The sequence below is a fragment of the Agelaius phoeniceus genome, chromosome 34 (genome assembly GCF_051311805.1).
Source record: "Agelaius phoeniceus isolate bAgePho1 chromosome 34, bAgePho1.hap1, whole genome shotgun sequence".
Taxonomy (NCBI): Eukaryota; Metazoa; Chordata; class Aves; order Passeriformes; family Icteridae; genus Agelaius; species Agelaius phoeniceus.
In genome coordinates, this window is record NC_135298.1 from 2,390,435 (window position 1) to 2,410,418 (window position 19,984).

Consider the following 19,984-nt stretch of genomic DNA (forward strand, 5'->3'; position numbering starts at 1 on the left):
GTGATTCCTGTTGGACATTCCAGGGCATTAGTGAAGGGTTCTGCACATCTTTTTCCCCAGGGACATTGTGCATCCATCAGTGAAGTGTTATGGCCCAGCTGGGAAAACATTTCAGGCCACTGCCTTGATTGTTTGCTCTGGAACTCACCCAAGGAGGTGCAGGGCCCCGGAAGATTTTTCTGTGGAGTGCCCCAGGGCTGAGAGACCAGAGGGTCCCTGTGGGGGATCCTTGACCAGATGGACAAGAGCTGCGATGTCATTGGGTTGCTAAGGACACCTTGGAATGGAATTGAGGACGTGTCCGCAGGGTTCTAATTGCAGAATAATGGCCAAGGAGAGATCCAGACCTCCTTGGAGATCAGTGCCAGTCAGGGGGGTGGTGCTGGACAGCCACTGACCACGTGCCAACAGCCCGGGCAGAAGGAGCTGGACGTGCCCAGAGGCTCCCAGTGTGGGCAGATTGGCCCTGCAGCCTCAGGGACCCCATGGGAATGTCCCTGCCGCCCTCGGGGCTGTGCATGAGCTGTGCAGAATCTCTCCCTCCAGCTCTCAGCAGCATTTCAGCAATGAGCTATTTCCCCTCTTTGACTGACCGGTGCTTTTGCACAAACAATTTACATCAGGGTCCTCGGCACAGGAAAGGCTCAGACTTCATGGAGCAGCTCCAGAGGAGGCTGAGATGCTCCAAAGTGTTGGAGCACCTCTGTGACAGAGACAGGCTGGGGGAGTTGGGGTGGTTCAGCCTAGAGCAGAAAAGGCTGTGGGGAGACCCCATTGTGACCTTGCAGCACTTCAAGGAACCTCACAGGAAATGTGGGGAGAAATGTTTTAGTAGGCCTGTCTCAATTGGAGAAGGGGAAAGGGTTTTAAAGCAGAAGAGAATAAGTTCAGACTGGAGATAAGGAGGAAATATTTGATGCTGTGGCGGTGAAACCCTGGCATAGGTTTCCTGGACACCTGGTGGATGCTCCATCTTTGGAAATATTCCTGGTTGGATGGGCTCTGAGCAGCAGGATGGAGGAAAAGATGTCTCTGCTCCCACCCCACAGGAGGCCCTGTGGTGTCAGCTACCAGAGGGGTCAGTGTCTCTTGCAGGATTCAATTCCCCCAGAGAGCAGAGGAAACACACAGCAGCACAGATGGCAGGAACGTCCTCCCGTGGAGATGGGAATATTCTGGATCAACAGGCTCAGGCTGCCCAGTTTTGTGTCTTTGTAGATGGACACCAGTGTCAGAAGAGACTGAGAACCAGGAGCCCCCCCCAGTGTCTCTGAGTGCCCTTGGTTCCAGGAGGCCCCACAGAATCCCAGGGTGTGGCAGTAAGTTCCTTTGTTCTGAAACTGTGGTGTTATAAGCAAAAGTAGTTTGTTCCAGTTGTCTCCCATGCATGTTGGTTTGCCCTGGGGATGTACCTTCCCATCCCCCTGTCCATCTACCTCAAGACCTCCTGCTAATTCCAGATCCTTCCCTGCCACTCAGGGAAACCCTGCCCGCCTCCCTTGTCCATTACAGAAACCCCACCTTTCTCTCTAGAAACTTCTGGGTCCATCTTGTATCCCTCGAATACCCATTGGTGTGCTCAGTCCACTCTCCTCCCCTGTTGTTGCCCACTGGTTGCCATAATGTGTGCCCTGCCCTGTGCTCCTCCCCAGGTTTCTGCCATTGGTCCTTGTTTGTATCCTCCCCATGTTCCCTGTCCCGTACTGAAGCTGTTGTAACCCTGCATTTGCTGTCACTTGTCCCTGCACCCTCTTGGAGAGTAAAACCTGTTGGGAGCATGCAGAAGTGATCCCTCTCTTTGCTTGGCTCTGGATTCCTCATCTCGGGACAACATCAGTAGCTGCACAGAGCAGCTTGCTGCTTCTGGGAGACAAGCAGCCCTGCTTGTACCACCAGCCAAACCAGCCCCAAGGGCGGGCAGGGAGTGGCCACTCCTGGCACGGGCCAGGAGACAGGGCTGGCTGCAGACATCTGCGAGTGGCCACCGTGTCACCAGGGCCCCTTTGGCTCCAAGAGGCCCCAGAGAATCCCAGGGCCCCTTTGGCTCCATGAGGCCCCAGAGAATCCCAGGGCCCCTTTGGCTCCAAGAGGCCCCAGAGAATCCCAGGGCCCCTTTGGCTCCATGAGGCCCCACAGAATCCCAGGGCCCCTTTGGCTCCAAGAGGCCCCACAATGTCACAAGGACCCCTGGACACCACAAGGCCCTGAGGTATCCCAATGGATCCTTGGTTCCAACCGGCCGCGCTGTGTCACAAGGGCCTCTGGATTCCCTGAGACCCCCCAGTGTCACAGTGTCCCCTTGTTTCCACAAGCCACAGGGTCACAATGGTCCCTGAGCATCTTTAGGCACCAGAGTGTCACAGCATCCCCTCAGTTCCATGAACTCCACAATGTCACAATGTCCCCTTGGCTCCATTTAGTCCTGCAGTGTCACAATGGTTCCTGGGATCCATGAGGCCCTGAGGGATCACAGTGGATGGTTCCATGAAGCCCCACAGGTTGGCAGTCTCCTCTTGGTTCCATTCTACAAGAACCCAGAGTGTCACAGAGCCCCTGTGATCCCATGAGTCCCTGCAGTGTCACCATGTCCCCATGAGTCCCTGCAGTGTCACAGTGTCCCCAGGAGGCCCTTGCAGTGTCACAGAGGAGCAGCACTGGAGTGGGCACAGCACCAGGGGAGGTTTGGCAGTGTTCCCCTCTCTGTGACACCACAGCAGTGGCAGCTACAATGTTCCCCTCTCTGTGACACTACAGGTGTGGCAGTACCATGTCCCCTTCTCTGTGACACCACAAGGGTGGCAGCCCCAAAATTCCACTCTTTATGACCCCACAGCAATGGCTGCTCCAACGTTCCCTTCTCTGTCACACCAGAGCAATAGCAGCACCAACATTTCCCTCTGTGTGATACCACAGTGGTGGCAATCCTGATCTTCCCCTCTGTGTGACACCACAGTGGTGGCAATCCTGACCTTCCCCTCTGTGTGTCACTGCAGCTATGGCAGCCCTAAGTCCCTTTTCTGTGACACCACAGCAGTGACAGCCCCAACGTTGCCCTCTCTGTGACACCACAGCTGTGACACCGTAATCTCCCTCTCTGTGACACCAGAGGTGGCAGCCCCAGCGTTCCCCTCTGTCTGACACCAACACAGTGGCAAACCTAAGATTCCCTTCTCTATGAGGAAACAGTGGTGGCAGCCCCAGCGTTCCAATCTCTGTGACACTGCAGCAGTGCAGCCCCAACGTTCCCCTCTCTGTGACACCACAGCAATGGCAGCCCCAGTGTCCCACTGTCTGTGACACCACAGCATCACAACCTCAACTTTCCCTCCTTGTGACACTGCAGCTGTGGCAGCCCAGAAGTTCTCTCAGTGACACCATTGCTATGGCAGCCCCAGTGTCCCCCCCTCTGTGGCACCGCAGCAGTGGAAGCCCCAAAGTTCCCCTCTCTCTGTCACTCCAGGGGTGGCTGTCTAAAGTTCTACTCTCTATGACAGCAGCACAGTGGCAGTTGCAACATTCCCCTCTCTGTGACACCTCAACATTTGCAGCCCCAGTGTTCCCCTGTCAGTGACACCACAGTGGTTGCAACCGCAGTGTTCCCCTCTCTGTGACATGACAGCGGTGGCAAAACCAATGTTCCCTTGTCTATGACACCAAAGCGATTGCAAGCCCTGTGTTCCCCTGTCTGTGACACCACAGAGGTGGCACCCCCAGTGTTCTCCTGTCTATGACAGCATTGCAGGGCCAGCCCCAACATTCCCCTCTCTGTGACCCCTCAGCCCTGGCAGCCGCTGTGACAGCACAGCTGTGGCAGTCCCATTGTCCTGGTCTCTGTGACGGCACAGCTGTGGCAGCCGCTGTGTTCCCCTCTCTGTGACAGCACAGCTGTGGCAGTCCCATTGTCCTGGTCTCTGTGACGGCACAGCTGTGGCAGCCGCTGTGTTCCCCTCTCTGTGACACCACCGTCCTGGCATCCCCAGCGTTCCCCTCTCTGTGACAGCACAGCTGTGGCAGTCCCAGTGTTCATCTCTCTGTGACAGCACAGCTGTGGCAGTCCCAGTGTTCATCTCTCTGTGACAGCACAGCTGTGGCAGTCCCGTTGTCCTGGTCTCTGTGACACCACAGTGGTTGCTGCCCGAACGTTCCCCTCTCTGTGACAGCACAGCCCTGGCAGCAGCACTTGAACAGAAGCAGCAGCTGTGGAACAACAGGGGAGCAGGGGAGGAGCAGAGACGGAACTCTGGAAGAGCAGGAGATGAGCAGTGCTGGAGCAGTGTTGGAGCGATGTTGGACAAGCAGAGGAACTGTGCGGGAGCATCCCCAGAGCAGCAGTGGAGCAGCTTTTGAGCAGCAGTGGAGTAACCATGGAAAAGGTGGAACAGTGGTGGCACAGGAACCACAGCCATGAACAGTGGTGGCACATTGGTGGCACATTGGAGGCATTTTGGTGGCATGTTGGTGGCACGTTGGTGGCACATTGGTGGCATATTGGTGGCACGTTGGTGGCATGTTGGTGGCACATTGGAGGCACGTTGGTGGGACCGTGGTAGCACATAGGTGGCACATTGGTGGCACGTTGGTGGCATGTTGGTGGCACGTTGGTGGAACGTTAGTGGCACATTGGTGGCACATTGGTGGCACATTGGAGGCACTTTGGTAGCACGTTGCTGGCACATTGGTGGCACATTGGAGGCACGTTGGTGGCATGTTGATGCCACGTTGGTGGCACAGTGGTAGCACATAGGTGGCATATTGGTGGCATGTTGGTGGCACATTGCTGGCACATTGGTGGCACATTGGTGGCACATTGGAGGCACATTGGAGGCACGTTGGTGGCACATTGGTGGCACAGGCTCCACAGCCGTGGAGCAGCGCCGGAGATGCCGAAGCTGCGGGACACAGAGCGGCTCCGAGCGCTGTGTCCTGCAGGAGCCGGCCCCGCACACCAGAGCGATCCCGTCAGGCTGACCCAGAGCAGGGGCAGCAGAAGGAATTGCTGCTGGGCTCTGGAAGGCGCGGATGGAGAACATTTAATGGTGACCTGGGGGTTTGATCCTGCTCATTGTGGTCGCTTCTGGCGTGCCGGGACAGTCCCAGTCCATCTGAAGTCATGAACTCAGGAGATACTGAGGGCAACAGCAATCAAATTGCCTTCTTTACTGCAGGGAAACACAGCTTGGGAGAAGTTTCATGATTTCTGATTTAGGAACCAAACTGGGTCAGTTACTGGCCTGTGCTTTGTTCTAGTCCAAGGAGAAATTTCCAAAGTGCTGCGGTTTGGAGTTACAAACGAGCAACGTGCCTCATCACCTGGATATTGCACTTGGAGTACAGAGCTATTTGTGGTCGTTATGATCAAGAAAACCACTGGAATTCTTTTCCCGATTTCACTCTTTATTCCTCTCTCTGGGATGAAGCCTCCAGGACTCCCTGCAGGTCTGCTTTCCAGAATTTGCTCCTCTGGAGTTGGGATTGGACAAATGAGCAGTGGGAAGAGGGAGGAAAATGGACTGTTCAAACTGCAAACTCTGTTTTTGTAGCCTCTGGATTTCCAGTGTTTAGAAATTGTCATGTTTTCAACTATCTGCCCAAATCCCACATTTCTCACTTTTGCCCTGGCAGAAAACCTTCCTTTGGCCCCATTTAGGAACTGACCCTCAGAAACACCTCAGTGCAGATGCTTTTTGGTTGGTTTTGCTAACAGATGACAAGAAAATCAGTGCAAGGGGAGGCATGAGGGAGAGGGCAGAAACAATTCCTTTCTTTTGTCTTCCTGGTAGAAAATCTCCTGCAGAGGTTGTGCTGCAGCAGGAGACTTGGTGGGCCAAGGGCTGAGGGAAGCGATTCAGCTGAGGCAGCTGAGACATCTCCTCCCTGGTTTGCAGCCCTGGGGCTGGCAGGGGACACAGCTGCCCCCCGTGCACCCCACAGCCCCTGGAATGGGGGATTCTTCCCGCCTCTGCCAGATGCTCCTTCTCCATCCCTGGCCTGGGTGCTCCTGCTCTGAGCTCCCTGCCGTGGTCATTGCTGGCGGTGGGGAGCAGGAGGGAGGAGTTCAGCGCCAACCTGGGAGGTGCCAGTGGGGCAGAGATGTGTGGAGGTGACAGTGACAGAGCGACAGGATGTGCAGATGGACACAGGGACAAGACAACACCTCTGGGGGAAACCTCTTTGAGATTCAGAGACATTTCCTTTGGAACACACACACGGACACAGACACACAGACACAGAGTGTAGCTTTGCTGAAAGGGTTTATTTCTCATTTGAGGAAAAAGGCCCAGGGCTCACAGGGGATCAGGTGATTTCTCCAGAGGTGATCATCTCCTCATGCCACTGGAGGGGGACAGGACATGATTTTCACCAAGCGTTCCAGTGCTAAAAGACAGAGCCCAAAATGTGATGCCCTGTGTCCCCTGGACAGGAGAGGGGCCTCGTGCCCACCTCTCTTTCTAGAGGGTGAAAAGAATTGAGGTTCTGGATAAACCCAGGACAGGATTTGGCCCCTCAGATCCACAGCGTCCCCAAACCCCCTAAGCCCTGGGATGCTCCAAAACTGGCCTGAGAACCTCCCTGCCCCCAGGGGAACTGTGGGGTTCCCAGAGCTCCCCAAGTGCAAGGAAAGACTTGGGGCTGCTCTATGCAGCCACCTTGGGAAACAGATCAGTGAAAGCTCCTTTCTGTCCCTCTGCTGGCCCCAAACTCTGCCCACCCAGAACACCCCAGGGTCCCCCATGAACCTCCCAACATCACGTGGGGGTCAGGGGAGCACCAAGTGCTGCTCACCTATCCATGGAGAGCGGCAGCCAGGCGCTTCTGCCGCAGAACAGCCACCAGCTTTTCAGCCACAGGGGGCTGGGGACAAAGGCAGCATTAGAGACACACTGGGGGCACTGGGCTGCACTGGGAGGCAGGGGAGAGCAGGGGCGCCTTGGGGAAGGGGCTGTGGGAGCAATGGGGTGCAGGAGCTGCTGTGCTGCTGCCCAGAAGCACTGGGCTCCTGGCCAAGAGGCACAGCTGGGGCAGGGGCTGCGTCCTGGCTCATCCAGGGGCTCCTGGGCTGACAGGGATGGGAATGCAGCAGGGCCCTGGGCAAAGGCTTCCCTGGGGAGCAGCCCTGGGCCAGGGCATTGTCTGGGCTGTCAGGAGGGGTGCACTGGGCTCTGCTGGGACAGACTGGGATGGCCTGGGCTGTGGTGGCCAGGCAAGGGGAGGCTCTGACAGCAGCAGAACTCGTGGTACCCACCAGAGGCGTCTCCAGGACCGCGACATTGTCTAAATCCAACTGCAGAGAGACCAGGAGACCTCGCTGGTCACTGGGATGTCCCCGGTGCCAGCAAGGGATGGGGGGACACCCCTGCCCCCCAATGCCCTGAGGGGATGCCCTCCCATGCCAGCAGCCCACTCACCTCCCGCAGATCATCTTGGGTTCCTTCCAGGAGTGCCTGGAAAGGAGAACAAAGGCTGGGTCTGGACTGGACCTTGTGGGGCTGGGGGGGACACGGGTGCAGGGAGCAGGGCGCAGGCAGAGGGATGGGAATTCAGGGCCTCCAAGGAGATCTGTTTGAAGTGAGGGGAGGCCTAAAGACACTGATCTGGGGTCACTTGAGGGCCCAGGGGACAGGGCTGGGGGTGTGGAAGGAGCAGGGTGTGAGGTACAGGGGAGGAAAAAGGAATTGAGGTGTAGGGACATGGGAGGGCAAGGGAGGGACTTGGCAGGGACAGAAGAACGAGGACAGGTGGGGACAAAACCAACGGGACTGGGAGATCATTGGAGTATGGGGAGCGAGTCAGGGAATTCTATAGGAGGACCCTGCTGCAGTGGCCAGGAAGAAAGGCAAAGGATTGAGGGGGGACATGGAAGGAAAGGCCTCAGGACTGGTCAGTGGGAGGGAGTTTGGGGACCCTGAATGGGACACAGAGGAGAGACCAAAAGAGTGGGATGGGAGGCCAGAAAGGGCAGGATGTGGGGACAGCGTTTGGCTGGTGCCTCACCTTGGCCTGTGCCGGGGGCACAGCAGGATGGAGAAGAGCAGGGCCACGCTGAGCACAGCCACCTTCATCTTCCTCTGGCTCTGGGCAGCGCTGCCTGAGGCTGCAGCAGGTGAGGAGCACCTTTATCCCTGCCGGGACTCCTCCCTGCACCCTCCCTGCCAGCCCCCAGGCCAAAGCCCGGCTTGGCACAGCCCCCAGCCCTGGCCACAAGCCCAGCCCTGGCACAGAGTCCACCCCACCCCACCTGGGGCACGGATCCAGCCCCCTTGCCCGGCATCCCTCCAGCTTCCTGCACGGGGCAGCTGCCCCTGGAAGGGCCCAGGCACCTGGGGGGCCAAGGGGGGCAGGCAGGGAGCCAAAGGCACCTGGGGACCCTGTGGGGACAGCCCCCAGTCCAACACAATCCATCCTCCAACAGCCCCCAGTGCCAGATCCCCCATCTCCTGCTGCCCCTCCCCTCCCAGAGCTTTCCCTGGGGGACACCCCAGAGCTGAGCCCGGCCTCAAACCCAACATGTGGGAGAACAAGGGGAACAAGGCACATGGGATCAGGTGGCTGATTGGCATCTCAGTCACTGCAGACACTGGGCAGCACTGGGCAATGCTGAACACCTGCAGACAAGGCTGAGGCCTGGGGAATGCCTCAGGAGTGACAATTCCCACATCCACACAACCCGATAGCCCTTTCCCTGCAGATGCCAAACCCCACCAAGCTCCATGCCCACAGCACTGTCCCGAGGGGAATATGCCCTGCCCTGCCCCTCATCCTGTCACACCTGCAGCCACCGAGCCCTCCCAGAGCACCTGGGTCATGGCCCCGGCTCTGGGCCCAGGCCAGCACTGGCCTGAGCAGGATGTGCCCATCCCAGGCACATGGGGAAGTGGGCACCTGTCCCCAGGCAGCCACTCGGAGCTAATTGGGGTAACAGAGGTGCCCTGTGAGGAGGAGGAGGGGTGTTGGTGCCCTGCCAGCCTCTCTGACAAGCCCTGTTTACCCAGGCCCTGAGGCACCAGGAGCACATTCAGACATCTTGGGCTTCCAGGAAGGAAAATCCACAGTGAAGTGGTTCCTGAGAGCTGTCCATGGCTGTGATTCCTGTTTGACATTCCAGGGCATTAGTGAAGGGTTCTGCACATCTCTTTCCCCAGGGACAATGTGCATCCATCAGAGAAGCGTTATGGCCCAGCTGGGAAAACATTTCAGGCCACTGCCTTGATTGTTTGCTCTGGAACTCACCCAAGGAGGCGCAGGGCCCATGGGGGAAAATTTTCCTCAGGGGTTTTGCTGCTTTGTGCCCTTGGAGGAGAGACCAGAGTGTCCTCGTGGGGGATTCTTGACCAGATGGACAAGAGCTGTGATGTCATTGGTTTTCTGAGGTCACCTTGGAGACAAATGGTGGAAGTGTCTGCAGGACCCTCAACAGTGAATGAATGGATGAAGGAGATTCTCACTGTCCTGACCCACTATCCAGCAAAACCACAGCCAAGGGAAGAGGCCTGGTGGAATCAGGGGGGAAGGAGACCTTGTTGAGCCTGGTGCACACTGGGCACTGTGGGGTGATCCCCTGCTGGTGTCCCAGCTGTCAGTGCAATACCACTGATCTGATAAGACTGGGTCCTTAAGAAACAAAAGAAGTGTTCAAACTCAGGGGAGGAGGGGATCTGGTTGCACTTCTCTTCTCTGCCAGTTTCTCTCCCAGGGGGGACATTACATGAGAATTGGGATGCGGTAAAGGACAGGGCTGAGGGCAGCTGCTCCCTCTCTCTCTGGGCTTCGCAGGAGGACGCTGGGAGCTGCTGCCTGGGAAAAGGAATTGGTTGCTGCGGGTGGCCAGAGCAGCTTCCCCAGGCAGGCGCTGTCAGGCGCCTGCAGCACCGAAAGCGGCTCCACTTGGGGCTGCCTTGACAACTGCCCCAGCCCAGCAGACGCCTGAGCCCGGATGGTGCAATCAAAGCCTCACCAGAGGGACGAGAGGACTCCTCGCAGAGCAGATCCAGCCGGGTTTAGTAAGGGAAAATCCAAGGGCCCAGCTGCAGTGAGGGGGAAGAGGGAAACAGGAGCAAGCAGGAACACAACCTCTGCTGAAGGGAACCAGAGGCAAAGAGCCAGGAGCAGGGCTGGGGCCAGGGTATATAACTGGAGGAAGGCAGGAGGGCTCAGGGTACAAATTATCCAATGGGGAAGGGAGTCAGGGCTGGAGTTAAGGTGGGGTGACATGGGACGCACCAATGGGGGAGCAGAGTGGGAGGGGTCTCTCAGGGAAAGCCAATGGAGGAACGGGGAGTACAGAACTTTCTGGAACTGGGGGATGAGCAGCAGTCGATTGACAACAGCACATTCACATAAACAAGCAAAGAACCATGGGGAATTGCACCAGTCTCTCACCTTAACTTAAACAGTGGTGTTCTCCAATGACATCCCAGGTTCGTCTTCTCCATGCCAATGTCTCACATCTCCCCCTTTTTTATTTATTAAATAAACATTTCCCAGTCTTTTGTGAATTCTTTTCTTAAAACACATCAGTGCTGCTCAAACGATAACAACTATGAGAAGGACGCACAATAAACTTTTAAGAATGGGGGCACCCACACAGGGAGGCTCCACTGCATGAGCGTTTTGTCCATCATGTCCAGAACTTTATTTTCAGTAAGAAGAGTCTTCATTTGCTCTGGCATTTGTTTGATGGTGGCCTGGATTGATGTGCTTTTCCATGACAGGTTAAAACAACAAAGTCCTTTGAAATCTTCACAACCATGGCCATGGGAGAGCAGCAGGAAGTCGATGGCCGCTCTGTTCTGAAGGGTGGCATGTCTGGTGGTTTCCTCGTCCGCTAGAAGGTCTGATAAGGCAGCGGATGTAGCCTTGGTCTGCTTACTAAGCCAGCACTCCAGGTGAGAAAGCTCACCGAGGGCCTTCGAGCTGCAACCCATGCTACAAAGATGGAAACAGTGACCCTCTTCATCTTGCCCGAATTATAAAGTTGGCCATCACAATTTTGATTGAATTGGGAGTACGATCTTTTCTGGGGCGCCAATTGAGTTTCTTGTTTCCAATTTTTAATTTGGGTAGTGTTTGGGCTGAGGGTAGTAAGCTGGCCAAGACTGCAGGGGCCCCCTTTGATCTTCGAGGGGATCCCTGCCCACTCCCTGTCACCACAGATGAGAAACACTCCCTCGGGAAGCACTCTGGGAAACGGAGAGGACTTAGATAATGTTTTGGCAGTATAATTGCACCAGTCAACATCATTGTATCTCTTATCATTTGGTGATATATCTTTTCTCACTATCATCTGTGGTTCAGATTTCTCATGCCAATTTTGTTGGGGTGGCTTGTAGAAAAAGTTGACACAAGAAGTCGCTTTGAGGAGCCCGGTAGGTCTAGTTCTTGGAGGTCCTGTGGTGCATGGGGTAAGATCTTCATCCACTCGTCCCAGGTGTCTACCAGGGTGGGCTTCTTACCTGCACATGGATATTCATTTGGTGACAGGGGGATTCCCACCAGACATGTAGACAGCGGGTCTTTTGCAGCTCCCATGGCCGTGCAAAAGTTATCCTGCTTGAGAGATTTCCCCAGTGTGACCCATAGGTTTTCTGTTGGTTGTGGCACGACCCATCCAACCGCTGTTTGGATGCACAGGAGCACAGTGACGGTGGCAGCAGCTGTTAAGGTATTTCGGGGTGTCCTGGGATTGGCCATCTGGTCCTCCAGTGAGTCAGGTATCGACTGTTTGAGCACTGATAGAAACATGAATGGTCAAGTTAGTTGTCACTGTAACTTTCTTCGTTTTGTCCCTATGGAAGGGAGGGCGAGGGATTGGCAATTGGGGCAGGTGGAGACAATTGCCTTGGCTTGGTCTCTGGAAATCTTAAATTGACCTACTAAAGCAGGAGCATTCTGAGGGAAGAATGCATGGCTTAGACGAGCCTGTTGAAAGACATGTGGTGCAGCGGGGGAAACGTGGGTGGCACTTGCTGCCATTGCTAACAAGTCTGCTCTCCGCTTGCCCTCAGTGATGTATCTTGGCAGCTCTGTGTGCAACCGGACGTGCAGAACGTGATAAGGTTGCTCTCTGTGGGAGATGAACCAAATTAATTCAGAGAGCAAGCTGTAGAATTTTTTATTTTGGACTTCCTTGATCAGGGCATGCTCTGCCCGCTCTGCTATCCCGGTGACATATGCAGAACCTGTGACTGAATTGAAGGGTTGTTGGAATGTTCAAAATGCCCTCACAGCTGCAGCAAGTTCTGCAGTCTGGGGGGAACCTTCAACAACCTGGATATCAGACTCCTACTTCTGAGTGTCCGGGTCCCTCCAGGTGAACACTGACTGGTGAGATTTGCCTGGACCATCAGTGAACTCTGTCATAGCGTTTTTGAGTGGAGTTTTACTTTTATCTGATTTTGGGGCTAAATGCAGTGAATCTTTAAAAAGTCTGTGTTTAGGATAATGAATTGAAGTTTTTCCAGGATAGCTGTCTAATGGAATTTGCAGATGTTCATCTGTTTGTAATAGAGAATCCAGTTGTTCCAAAGTATAAGGGAGGTAAATGCACACCGGATCACAAGCTGTGAGGGTCTGGAGGTGATGTCGGCCTTTAATAATAAGTTTGGCTACAAGTTCTGGTGGGGTGGTAACTGTTTGATGTGGTTGGTGTGGCAGAAAAAGCCACTCGGTGATGATGAGTGGGGTTTTTGAAGTATCATCCCACTGAAAGAGCAGCACATGGAAGTTTGGGCACTTACCAAAAATACCGAGGCTGAGGGGAAGGGACCGGTCTGTCCGATGTGCCTGGCGGTGTTTGATGGCGCTGGCGACTCTCTCCAAAGCCTCACAGGCTTCTGGCCTTAACGAGCGTGGGGAAGCCAGGTCGCCGTCTCCTCGTAGAAGGTCGAAGAGCGGTGCCAGTTCTTCTGTGGTGAGGCCCAGGAGAGGTCGGATCCACGTGATGACGCCGCACAGCTGTTGCGTGTCTCTTAATGTCTGGGGGTGCTCGTTGATGGACAGAGTTTGAGGCACGATGGTCCTTCCTGTGATTAAAAACCCGAGGTACTTCCATGGGCTCCATAGCTGGATTTTTTCCTGAGCTATCTGAAACCCCGCGCTTTCGACAGCTGTGACAGTCTTGGAAAGTTCTGCGTCTGAGTAAGACTTGGTGGAAGCACAGATTAGTACGTCGTCCATGTAATGTAGGTGTGAGACTCTGTCTGAAGTTTCTCTCATCTGCCTCACAATCGTCATTGGGGACCACTGAAGAAAAGCCCCTTGTCTGAAGTTTCTGGCCCTGGTGGAGAAAGTTACATGCCAAGGGCTCCAAGACCTGAGCACAGCTGCTGGCATTGCTAAGCTATTGTTCACAGGTGTGTTTGCTGTATGCTACACTGAACCCAATGAAAGGAAGAAGGGGCCCCTTGCCTTTGTGCAACAATAGCCTTGGAAGTTGTCCCACCTCTCAGCCTGGCTGGACTTCTCCTGAGTTTTGGGTGGTCCCCCACAGAAGACCCCTCACTTGTCTTACAACGGCCGTGACAGACAGACTGAGATGTACAAGGCCTCTCCATCAAAGACCGAGACATGAAATCCCTATGTGAAAAGGCCCCCCCACACTCTTTCCAAGGACTGGCACTGAGACCCCTAACCTGGGGGAGGTGTGTGGGGGAGGCAAGCTAACCAAAGCAAGATGGATGTTGCAGGTGCGAGCAGTGGACCAAGAAGACAATGGCTCTCACCCACTGCAGAGAACATGGACTGTATGTACCCTTCTCTAAATACCATTTTTTCTCCCAAAAATACAATAGACTACCTTTGATTCAGTTTCAAGTTTTACCCCTTCCCCCATCAACAAAAAGAGTATAATAAGAGTTCAGATGAACTGCAACCCTGAGATCTCCCCAGACGTGACCTGGTGAACTCCATTGGCTGGACATCAAAGGACTTTGCCATTTCTACGTTTGGTAGCTCTATACCTTCCTTCCTCTTCCTCCCTCTTTTTCCCTTTTCCCCAATTCCTCCCCAATGCATTCTCTTGTGGTTATTCAATAAAGGTACATTTGTTTTGATTATCACTGCAGCCCCCTGTACCGTGTCGGTGTTTTTTGCACTCTGAGATCAACCCATGAACCATCACGAAACCCGTTCGTAAGGATGGATTGTGACACTTGCATACATACTATAGAAACCTTCTATCAAACCTTAAAAATTCTCTACAAATTCATTTCCAACATTACTGGGTCTGGCACCGCCCAGATCTGGTGTTTGCTGCCACCTCCAGTGCCCAGATCTGGAAATTCCCTTGTTCTGGCAGAGCCAAGTCCCGCAATTTTCTGGTAAAGAAAGCCAAAATCTGGCAATTACCCACTGATGGCACCGGCAATTCCAAGATCTGGTGTTTGCTGCCAGCGCCCGTACCCCAGTCTGGACATACTCGGTTCCAACACAGCCCAAGTGCAGCAGTTTTTTGGAAAAAGAAGACAAAACGCAGCAATTTCCTGGTGCCAAGACTGTCACCACTCAGACCTGGTGTTTGATGGCACTGCCCATGCCCAGATCTGAACATTTCCCTGTGCCACCACAGCCCAAGTCCAGCAATTTGCTGGCAAAGAAAGCCAAAACCAGGCAAATACCTGGTGCCTACACTACTCCGATCTCGTGTGTGCTGACACCGCCAGTGCCCAGATCCGGAATTTTTCAGATGCCTGCACAGCACAATTCCAGCAGTTTGCTGGCACAGAAAGGTCACATTTGGCAATTTTCCAGTGCCAGCACATTCCCCACCAAGATCTGGTGTGCGCTGGCACTGCCAGTGCCCACATCTGGCAATTTCCCAGTGCTGGCACAACCCAAATGCAGCAATTTTCTGGCAAAGAAAGCCCAAACCCGGCAGCTTCCCAGTGCTGCCACCAGCACCACTGTCTCTGTCTCTCTGGGAGCCTCTCAGGAACCCTGGGCCAGTCCCGAGTCGGCAGACACCGGGGGCAGCCCCGACACGGCCGACAGCGGGGAGACACTCTCTGTGCCCCGAGGGTACTGAGGGCACCTGGGCTGGCTGCCTTTGCAGCACAAGAGACACCAGAGACAGCGGTAGAAGAGAAAGGGCCGACTCTTAGCAGGGGTTAATCCAAGGTTTTATTCCAGGTGTCCCAAAGGAGCCCCTACACCTCAGGGGCCTCCTGCCCAGAGCCCGGGAGATGTGCCAAGGGTACATTTAAAGGGAGGTGGAAACCCAAAGTAGAGAACATTTGACTAACCAAGAAGTGACCCTAAGGGATGGGTACTGGGGGATGGACATTTAGGACAGCGTATGGGGCAAGGCTTGGGGGGCTGACCCCTGGCCTCTGGCTCATCACTCGACATCCTGGACCGAAGCTTCTAGAGGGAGGGGATGGGATGCTGAGTGATTGACAGAGAGCCAGGGTGGGGATTTGGGGATGATCTCAGCAAGGGCAAAGGATTACACAGGGAAAGGGAGGGGGGTACCATCTGGGATGAACCATTTGGGAAAAATATGGGGATACAAAACCAAAACTATCACAAAGTATATAAAAACACACTACAACACACCACCCAGATCTGGTGCTTGCTGCACAAGTGCCCAGATCCGGAAATTTCCCAGTGCTGGCACAGCCCAAGTCCAGCAATTTGCTGGCACAGAAATCCAAAATCCGGCAATTTCCTGATGCCAATACAGGCGCCCAGACCTGGTGTTTGCTGCCACTGCCAGTGCTCACATCTGGATATTTCCCCGTTCTGGCAGAGCCAAGTCCAGCAATTTTCTGGCAAAGAAAGCCAAACTCTGGCAATTCCCTGCTACCGTCATTGGCAAAGCCAAGATCCGGTGTTTGCTGGAACCACCAGTGCCCAGATGCGGGAATTTCCCGGTGCCGGCACAGCCCGAGTCGAGGAATTTTCTGGTAAAGAAAGCCAAAACCTTGCAAATACCTGGTGCAGGCCCCACACAGATCTGGTGTTTGCTGGCACTGCCAGTGCTCAGATCCAGCAGTTTCCCAGTGGCAGCACAGCCCAAGTCCAGCAGTTTGCTGGCACAGAAAGACAAAACGTGGCAATTTTCTGGTGTCAGCACTGGCACCACCGAGATCTGCGGGGAGCTTGCACCGCCAGTGCCCACATCTGGCAATTTCCCTGTGCCAGCACAGCCCAAATGCAGCAATTGTCTGGCAAAGAAAGCCAAAACCCGGCACCACCCAGATCTGGTGTGTTGGGGATGGTTTAAAAGAAGAAGGAGACCTCAGCTTAAGGCTGTGGGAAAACCCTCTTTAGCTGGGGTCAGCAGGAGCTCCCGCCCATAATCCTCTTGTTCAGTTATGCAGATTGTTACTAGAAAGTTCTGAGTTCTCTTTGCTACCGTTTATTACATTTTACTGCAAAAATTGTAATATTCATAATCCTTCCTTCCTCTTGGATCCTTCCCTCAGATCCCACCTTAACCCCTCTCCATATATAAATGGATAAATATCCCTGCTGGACCCTGGGCCCAGGCTTTTTTCTGCTTTGCTCTGCGTACTGTGCACGCCGTCCTGTTTGTTGTGTCTGCCTGCATTAAAGTTCTGTTTCCAGACAAGCAGATGAAAGCAGTCTCTGTCTGTAAAGTGTCCAGAGCTGGTTCTCAGGGAAACCACTGGCCAATGGTCTGGACGAGGACCAGAAGGTTTCACTGGTGTTTGCTGGCACCGCCAGTGCCCAGATCTGGAAATTTCCCTATTCTGACACAGCCCAAGGGCAGCAATTTGCTGGCACAGAATTCCAAAACCCGGAAACTTTCTGCTACTGGCTCTGGCACCGCCCACATCATGTGTTTGCTGTGCCAGTACCCAGATTTGGAAATTTCCCGGTGCCAGCAGAGCCCAAATCCGGCAGATTTCTGTCGCTGCCAACGACACCACCCAGATCTGGTGTTTGCTGGCAGTGCCAGCGCCCAGATCTGAAAACTTCCTGGTGCCAGCACAGCCCAAGTCCAGTGATTTGCTGGCACAGAAAGCTAAAAGTTGGACATTTACCAGGTTCTGGCTCCAGCACCATCCAGATCTGGTGTTTGCTGGGACCACCAGTGCCCAGATTTGGAAATTTCCCGGTACCTTCACAGCCCAGGTCCAGCAATTTGGTTTTAGCTAGCTTAGGCAGAGAAGTTCCTGGGACTGGGACTTTCCTTTTTCTTGGAACTGTTGAAACCTGCTCTGGACTGAAAACCCAGAAAAACACCTGCAGCTCACACCTGTGGCCCACTGAGGTCTGGGACGCTGCATTCCAGCACCAGAGGGACTTAGAAGAGACCGAGTGAGCCAACTACACCCCACAAAAAAGATTTTCTGAATTTGCCAACTCTTCAGCACTGTCAGAGGTTTGATTTAATATTATTCATTTTTCATGCTTGGGAATACTTTACTTGTTAAATAAACTGGTTTTCTCCACTTTTCTCCAGGGAAGTTTTTTCCAGAACTAGTAGGGGGAGGAGGCGCTTGAAGTTGCTTTCTAGAGGGACCCCTTCTGGAGGTTTCTTCCCAAAATTTGCCCTAAAGCAGCACAAACAGTCACAATGGAAACTTCACCAGTGGCATAATTTCTTGGGAGCAAATCCTGTGACAGAAGCTTGACCTTGTTCTCCAGGAGAGATTCTTGGCAAGAGCAGACAGGAGAAGATTCCTGGAAAACTGAAACAGCTTTCCAGAAGGGAAATGAAAATGAAAGAAACAATCCAAGATGTTTTCCTCTATTTATTTCTATGCTCCCCTTTTCCATGTTGCACTACTTCTCCATCCCAGTAATTCCAGATGCACTGCACCTCTAAGATCAGTGGCTTAGTGATTTTTAGACACTCTAAAATACCATGAGCCACACTGAGTTTTCCTTCCCCTGTTTTTACTGGAAGGCAACACTGGAGATGTAAGTGCAGTGCTGGCTCAGGTAGGAATCCTAGCCCAAGGGAAGGTGTCCCGCCAGTGTTTGCCCCTCAGCCAGGCCAATGCAGAGCAGCAAGCGAGGGGATTGCTGTGCCAGTGTGCAGGAGTCAGGGCTCTGCACCTGGGCTCAAGGCTGCAAAGTTCCCGTGTTTGGACAGACTCAGGGGCTGTGCCCGGGGCGTGCGGGGCTCGAACGTGGGGCTCGTGGGGCGAGCGGGGAACGGACACGGGGACGAACGGCCCCGGTGCTTCAGTTGCAGCGGCGGCAGCGGCGGCAGCAGCAGCGGCAGAAGCAGCAGCGGCAACAGCGGCAAAAGCAGAAAACCAGATAATCTATAACGATCTTTCTCTTTCTATCTTTCTTTCTCGTTCTCTCTTTCTTGGTCTTTCTCTCTTTCTGTCTCTGTGTCTCCCTTTCCCGCCGTCGGGCACCCTTCTCCCGGGGTCCCTTGCCCGGCGTCCCTCTCCTCTCCCCGCCTCCCTCTCGTGTCCCCGCCTCCCTCTCCCCCTGCCGGGCCGGGCCATGCCCCCGGCCCGCCCCCGGCCCCGGGCGGGGCTGCCCCGTGCCCGGCCCCGCCCGTCCCGCCGCGGTCTCGCCTCCGCCCGGCTCTGGCCCTACTGGCGGTGGCGCTGCTGGGCGGGCATCAGTGCCGTGTGCGGGGGCGGCATCGCCGCCCTTCGCCTCCGCCTGGCCCGAGCCCGGCCCCGGCCCCGAGGCAGGCTCCAGCCCCGAGCCCGGCCCCGGCCCCGGCCCCTCCCGGGGCCCGCGGAGGACACAGGCGGCGCGGCCGCTGCCACCGCCTCCGCTGCGGCTTCCCTGGCCCGAGCTCCGCCGCTCGGCAGCGCGGCCGCTGGCCCCGAGCCTCCCGTGCCGCGTTGCGAGGAGCGAAGGCCTGGGCATGGCCGGCCCGGGGCGGCTGAGGGGCGCTCGGGGGCCGTTGCTGGCCCCGGGCCGAGCGCTGACAGCCGCGTCCCGCCCGCAGGGACGGCGCACGAGGCCCTGCAGGAGCGCTACCGCCTGGGTTCGCTGCTGGGGCGCGGAGGATTCGGCAGCGTCTTCGCGGCCACGCGGCTCTCGGACGGCGCCCGGTGAGCGGCGGGGCCGGCGGAGGGCGCAGGAGGAGGGGGCGGAGGAGGAGGAGGAGGAGGATGGGGCTGGGCAGGGCGGGCGGCGAGCTGAGCCCGCTGCTGTCCTTGGCTTGCAGGTGGCCATCAAGAGGGTGCCACGGAACCGCGTCCGGCACTGGGGCGAGCTGGTGAGTGAGCGGGGCCAGTGGCAGCAGCCGGGGCTGCCGGGCGGGGATGAGCCGAGGCCCGGCACGGTGGAAGCCGCCAGGACGCCTCGAGGGGGAGCGGGCGTGGGCGCAGCGCAGGGCGCAGAGCGTCCCGGGCTGGCTCAGGGCTTCCCCAGGCCTGGCACGGCATCGGCCCCACTGAGGGCATCGTGCTCCTCCCGCAGCCCGATGGCAGCAGGGCCCCGCTGGAGATCGTGCTGCTTGCCAAGGTGTCCACTGGCTTCCCCGGCGTGGTGCAGCTCCTGGAGTGGTTCGAGCTGCCCAACCACATCGTGATGGTGATGGAGCGGCCAGAGCGGTGTCAGGACCTGCATCGTGTCATTCGGTCACGGCGGTTCGTGCCCGAGGAGGTGGCGCGGGAGCTGTTCCGCCAGGTGCTGGAGGCCGTGCGGCACTGCACCAGCTGCGGGGTCCTGCACAGGGACATCAAGCCAGAGAACATCGTGCTTGACCTGGCCACCGGGCAGGCCAAACTGATTGACTTTGGCTGTGGCACCTACCTGCAAGAGACAGCCTACACCCACTTTGCAGGTGAGCCCACGTAAGGGTGTACTCCTGGTCCCGGGATCTCATGGCCCAACATCTCCCAGCCCAAGCTGGCTGTGGCAGCAGGGATTCTCCCTTTTGCTGCCAGTCAGGGGACTGAGTCTTCAGCTGAGTTGCTTTAGTGCGGGGCTGGGTGGGGAGCCATCTTCCAGCCCTGCTGGCAGCCTTTGCCAGCCACTCTGCCCAGGACTGGGGCTGGGCTGGGGCAGCCAGCCCGACCAAAACCCCTGTGAGTAGGGG